Source organism: Entelurus aequoreus, linkage group LG04, assembly GCF_033978785.1.
Source record: "Entelurus aequoreus isolate RoL-2023_Sb linkage group LG04, RoL_Eaeq_v1.1, whole genome shotgun sequence".
In the NCBI taxonomy this organism is placed as follows: Eukaryota; Metazoa; Chordata; class Actinopteri; order Syngnathiformes; family Syngnathidae; genus Entelurus; species Entelurus aequoreus.
The window spans coordinates 56,485,709-56,493,033 of record NC_084734.1 but is presented as its reverse complement, the minus strand read 5'-3'; positions in this window follow the sequence as shown (position 1 = coordinate 56,493,033).

The window sequence follows — 7,325 nt, the reverse complement described above, 5'->3', positions numbered from 1 at the left end:
AAAAGAATATGTTGAATATAGAAACACTTTTCAGAAAAATGTACTAATATTGCATTCATAAAAACATCCTGCGATTACCTGTTCATGACTGCCATTGCTCATTACTTTCACATAATTTAATGTACCATTTTATTTGGTTTCATGTGATATTGTGTCAAGTTGTTTTTGACAAGAGTGGGCAATACTGAGTCACTACATGCCTCATCTTGTCGAAATGTCATGAATCATGATTATTGAACAATTTTGTGAATTTCGTTATTGTTAGTTGAATACAATTATGAGAACACAAGAAAAATATTTCGTGCACATACATGTGTTTATAGGTACCTACGGCAATATAAAACAATGTGATATAACGCAAAACCCTTTTTACTTTTACTCATAATTGCCAACCCTCCCGGATTTTCCGGGAGACTCCCGGAATTCAGCGCCTCTCCTGAAAACCTCCCGGAAGAAATGTTCTCCCGAAATTCAGCCGCAGCTGGAGGCCACGCCCTCTCCAGCTCCATGCGGACCTGAGTGGGGACAGCGGCGACAGTCTGTTTTCACGTCCGCTTGCCCATGATATAAACAGCGTGCCTGCCCAATCACGTTATAACTGTAGAATGATCGAGGGCGAATTCTTGGTTTCTTATGTGGGTTTATTATTAGGCAGTTTCATTAACGTCCTCCCAGCGCGGTAACAACACACAAGAACAGCAGTCACGTTTTCGTCTACTGTAAAGCAGTTTGTCTGCCGTAAACAGCAATGTGGTGACACTCTTAAACAGGACAATACTGCCATCCACTGAAATTCAAGTATTTATTTTACTTATATGTATAATAAAATAAATAAGTATATATATATATATATATATAATATATGAAGTACTCGAGTTGGTGAATTCTAGCTGTAAATATACTCCTCCCCTCTTGACCACGCCCCCGACCACGCCCCCGACCACGCCCCACTTCACACCCCGGAATCGGAGGTCTCAAGGTTGGCAAGTATGCTTTTACTTGGGCAATTTTGTGAAGAAAAACACTACTTCTACTCTGTTACTTTGAGTTTTTTCCAATAGCTACATTCATTTACATAATTATATTTATTTATAATCGATTCATTATTGCTTGCAGAGTTTGCTTCATTTGGCATGTTGGAGTGAGTTCTAGCAGGCAATGTCACATGACTCCATTTTGCCAATCAATTGCACTGCGGATGTATAGTATAACTTTTTTTTAATATATTGAAGTGAAGCTGAATTTTAACTTGGTTAGGGTTTATTTCAATTTATTCATATAGATGTGTTATTGTGTTTACTTACGTTAACATTTTCAGTTAAAACATTGTCAGGCTATTAGCTCGGGAACCAAAAGCAGTTTAAATATGAGGCCAAAAAATCGAATCAAGTCACAAGTGCAGAAATGCTGAGTGGGAAATCCCTAAGTACTATTATATAATATTATCATTAACAACAAAAACATTAAAATTGCAATTAAACATTTTAAAACTTAACACTTGCTGCAGTTCCACTTGAAAAAGGGATTTTTAAGAGCCTTATGTGCAAAGCCCAACGTAGTACGTCATCTTTTGAATAAGTTGTTCTCTGCAACAGAAAACAAAGGTAAACATGGAAGAACTGGCAACATAAGCTGGCCTCCAAACTCCCTCTGTGATAACATAATGAGGTCGGCAGTCGTTGATCTAAGCTCCGGCCATCATGAAAGGAAAACCATCGGAAAAAAAAGGAAAAAAAGCCCCGTGACGCCTCAAGCCAGAACAGATCTTATGTCTGGCACATAGATCACGTACTGCAGCGTATCCTATAATGAGGTTGACTGAATAATTGAACTGAGCAGTAAAAAAGAAAGAAAACACAAAACATTAAAGATAGAAAATCCTAATGAAATATGTAGGAAGCATCTGGATGTTTTTTGGAGGGTAACGGCTGTTATCTTACTTGCTGTTATCCATCACCACCATGTCACCATGTTCCCAGAGATCTGATCTGACATCAGGTTAAGAGTGACACAGCAGCATAAAACTTTTTGGTTGTGCTTAGTAATCTTACTGACTTTCATCTGGTTTTACTTTGCTGCCTGCTCTTCGCTTTTGTTATTATTTTTTGCTCCATTTAAACTTTAGTGGTTTGTCGCTGATTTATGTTCCTCTACTTTCTACTGCTTACATCATTAGCCTTTAATGCAGATACGTCTTTCTCTGAAAGTAAGCTTCTTGTGGCAGCCCCATAGGTCTTACAGTTCCTTAACCTCCTAAACCCTGGTACATTTATCTGAAAAAACTGTATGTGTATATATATATATATATATATATATATATATATATATATATATATATATATATATATATAAATAAATAAATGATAAATGGGTTGTACTTGTATAGCGCTTTTCTACCTTCAAGGTACTCAAAGCGCTTTGACAGTATTTCCACATTTACCCATTCACACACACATTCACACACTGATGGCGGGAGCTGCCATGCAAGGCGCTAACCAGCAGCCATCAGAGGCAAAGGGTGAAGTGTCTTGCCCAAGGACACAACGAACGTGACTAGGATGGTAGAAGGTGGGAATTGAACCCCAGTAACCAGCAACACTCCGATTGCTGGCACAGCCACTCTACCAACTTCGCCACATATATATATATATATATATACACAGTATATATATACAGTATATATATATAGGCAGCACGGTGGAGAGAGGGGTTAGTGCATCTGCCTCACAATACGAAGGTCTTGAGTAGTCCTGAGTTCAATCCCGGGCTAGGGATCTTTCTGTGTAAAGTTTGCATGTTCTCGCCGTGACTGTGTGGGTTCCCTCCGGGTACTCCGGCTTCCTCCCACCTCCAAAAACATGCACCTGGGGATAGGTTGATTGGCAACACTAAATTGGCCCTAGTGTGTGAATGTGAGTGTGAATGCTGTCTGTCTATCTGTGTTGGCCAGGTGATGAGGTGGCGACTTGTCCAGGGTGTACCCCGCCATCCGCCCGAATGCAGCTGAGATAGGCTCCAGTGACCCCAAAAGGGACAAGCAGTAGAAAATGGATGGATGGATATATATATATATATATATATATATATATATATATATATATATATATATATATATATATATATATATATATATATATATATATATATATATATATATATATATATACATATATATATATATATATATATATATATATGTATATATACATATATGGTAACACTTTAGTATGGGGAACATATTCACCATTAATTAGTTGCTTATTAACATGCAAATTAGTAACATATTGGCTCTTAATTAGTCATTATTAAGTACTTATTAATGCCTTATTCTGCAAGCAACCCTAACCCTCTAACCCTAACCCTAACCAAATAACTCTAAATTAAGACGTTGTTACTTACAATATGTTCCCCTAGTGTCCAAATAACTCTTAATTAAGTATTTGTTACTTAGAATATGTTCCCCATACTAAAGTGTTACCATACATGGATGGGTTTGGGCTTTGTCCACGTGAGAACATTTATTAAAACATATCCACATGTGTCATATCAATAAATGAAAGCCCAGATGGGAATGGATCACTTGGGTGAAAACGATGTAATGGAACAAATAGCACCTCTTTTTGATTTGTATCAGGAGTTTTATCACCTGGAGACATGTGAAAGAGCGCATGTGTGTGTGAAAGAAAGTGTTTGCACACGTGGAAGTGAAAAAATCTAACTTGACCAATTAAACCATGCAAACATTTCCTGTGGCACCAAGTGACAGAGACACTGAAAAGATGCACCTTGGAAATGTGTGCAATAGAACGTGCCTTGACAGAGGACCTTTTACTCTTATGCAAAACAAGCTGAGTATCATTGACACAAGATTGAGAGGGGACACACTCCAAACATGACCTTTGACATTGACATCTCATTAAAAGTTGGATGGAAAAGTTTTGTGTAAGGAATTATTTGTTGTCTTGGTGGGGATAATTATCCCTACATCAGCATGCTTTTGCCTGAGATTCCTGCTATACATAATGTTTGAGAACAGATTCATTTTAGTGATTTTTATAGAGGTTTCCAGCATGCTAAAGTTTAAGTAATTACAGTATAAGACAGGATAATTAAAGGCCTACTGAAATGAATTTTTTTTATTTAAACGGGGATAGCAGATCTATTCTATGTGTCATACTTGATCATTTCGCGATATTGCCATATTTTTGCTGAAAGGATTTAGTATAGAACAACGACGATAAAGATCGCAACTTTTGGTATCTGATAAAAAAAGGCTTGCCCCTACCGGAAGTAGCGTGACGTAGTCAGTTGAACATATACGCAAAGTTCCCTATTGTTTACAATGATGGCCGCATGAAGTGAGAGAGATTCGGACCGAGAAAGCGACGATTTCCCCATTAATTTGAGCGAGGATGAAATATTTTTAAATGAGGAAAGTGCAAGTGAAGGACTAGTGGGGAGTGGAAGATGCTGTGAGAGCCGGGGGTGACCTGATATTCAGCTGAAAATGACTACAACAGTAAATAAACACAAGACATATATATACTCTATTAGCCACAACACAACCAGGCTTATATTTAATATGCCACAAATTAATCCCGCATAAAAACACCTAGGTGTTTGTTATGCTAGATCCCGTATATATAACCCGCCAATACAATTCAAACACCTGCATAACACACACACTCACTCAGCCCAAACAACCGTTCACCTAACCCAAAGTTCATAAAGCTTATATATTTAATCAAAGTTACGTACATGACACGCACGTACGGGCAAGCAATCAAATGTTTGGAAGCGCGCGGGTGGGACCTGATATTCAGCTGGGAATGACTACAACAATAAATAAACACAAGACATATATATACTCTATTAGCCACAACACAACCAGGCTTATATTTAATATGCCACAAATTAATCCTAATGCTAGCTCCTAGCTCCTAGCTACTAGCTCGAGCTAGTTATAGCAAGCGATCAAATGTTTGGAAGCGCAGCTGTGTACTCACGTTATCGCAACTGTGTATCCAAATCAAAGTCCTCCTGGTAAGAGTCTTTGTTGTCCGAGTTCTTCCATCTTGACTGCATCTTTCGGGAATGTAAACAAAGAAGCGCCGGCTGTGTACGTGTTGTTGCTGACTTCCCTCGCAAAATAGACACTTCGCACCGACAACTTTCTTCTTTGCTTGCTCAGCTTCTTTCTCCATAATGCAATGAACAAATTGCAACAGATTCACAAACACAGATGTCCAGAATACTGTGGAATAATGAGATGAAAACAGAGCTATTTCGTATTGACTTCAATGGTGTCCGAATACTTCCGTTTCAATGATTGACGTCACGCTCATACGTCAACCCTCAGAGGCGTTTCGAACCGGAAGTTTAGCGGGAAATTTAAAATTGCACTTTATAAGTTAACCCGGCCGTATTGGCATGTGTTGCAATGTTAAGATTTCATCATTGATATATAAACTATCAGACTGCGTGGTCGGTAGTAGTGGCTTTCAGTAGGCCTTTAACTTATAATGTTGTAAGTAAATAGACCAGTAGATACTGCAGATGGACTGATTATTAGATGAATCTGAATCTTGTTTTATCTACATTTATGTCTTAATTGCCAGCTTTAGAGAATGTGTTGAAAAACACAGAACTTAACCTATGTCAATTTTTGTGTTTGTGTGTGTGTTTCGACGTGTGTCTTAGTGTGTGTGTGTTTTGATGATTGACTTGTCAACAAGCGAGTGGCACATTCTTGCCCCGGATTTCCACTGGTTGCAGACTTTTTCAGTTTTTAGTCAAGTCAATGTGTTAGTCTGCGATGAGGTGGCGACTTGTCCAGGGTGTACCCCGCCTTCCGCCCGATTGTAGCTGAGATAGGCTCCAGCGCCCTCGTGACCCCGAAGGGAATAAGCGGTAGAAATGGATGGATGGATGGCAATGTGTTAGTTTTTACCGCCTGGGGAACAGTGCCATTCCGCATCCCTGCGCTAAATGTACGCATAGCTTCTTATTTAGTTCAATTTAGCTTAAATATGCTTGTGTTGGACAGGAAGTCATGCACAAAAACAAAAACAAAAATAATTATCCAGGTGTACTTTTAGAATGAAATACTATGATTTTTTTTTAAGGCAGATCATATTTTACACTTTGAAAAATCCTAAAGGGCGGGGACGGATAAGAAGTCAACTTGTCAAAGGACAAATGAATGAGGCCATGGCGATTCTGGAGGTACACAATTAAATAATCATATCCAGATATAACCAGGCATCTATATGGGGATAATGTGGCCTGTGTAAAATACCAGCTAATACTTGGGGCGGGTAAGCAAGTGAGTGGTTTGTATATACCTGTACAGTACAGGCCAAAAGTTTGGACACATCTTCTTTTTTTTCACACCTTCTCATTCAATGTGTTTTCTTTATTTTCATGACTATTTACATTGTAGATTGTCACTGAAGGCATCAAAACTATGAATAAACACATGTGGAGTTATGTACTTAACAAAAAAAAGGTGAAATAACTGAAACCATATTTTATATTTGCCATCCATCTTCTTCCGCTTATCCGAGGTCGGGTCGCGGGGGCAGCAGCCTAAGCAGGGAAGCCCAGACTTCCCTCTCCCCAGCCACTTCGTCTAGCTCTTCCCGGGGGATCCCGAGGCGTTCCCAGGCGTTTCTTCAAAATAGCCACCCTTTGCTCTGATTACTGCTTTGCACACTCTTGGCATTCTCTCGATGAGCTTCAAGAGGACCTTACATGGTTTTCACTTCACAGGTGTGCTTGAAGCTCATCAAGAGAATACCAAGAGTGTGCAAAGCAGTAATCAGAGCAAAGGGTGGCTATTTTAAAGAAACTAGAATATGAAACATGTTTTCATTTTTTTGTTAATGACATAACTCCACATGTGTTCATTCATAGTTTTGATTCCTTCAGTGACAATCTACAATGTAAATAGTCATGAAAATAAAGAAAACACATTGAATGAGGAGAAGGCGTGTCCAAACCTTTGGCCTGTACTGTATACGCTAGTCAGGGATGATTTTACTGTTGTGTTGTTGCTTGCTAGAAAAAAAAATATTCAAGCAGCACTAAGTAACTTTTTATCCTTCATAAAGTATTTTCATGCCTTTTGAGATGACACCTCTGTCATGGCCTGAGGGGGTCTGTGTCGCTTTCACTAGCACTAAACAACTTTAAGGAGGGTGGCACACAAAAAAGTACAAATGTGCTGACTTGCTTTCCGGTGTTCTGGCGAGTAATGCTCCCCATTGGAATTCACAATCCCCCTGTATATGTGCATGCGTATGAATCCAATGAATGCGGAAGCG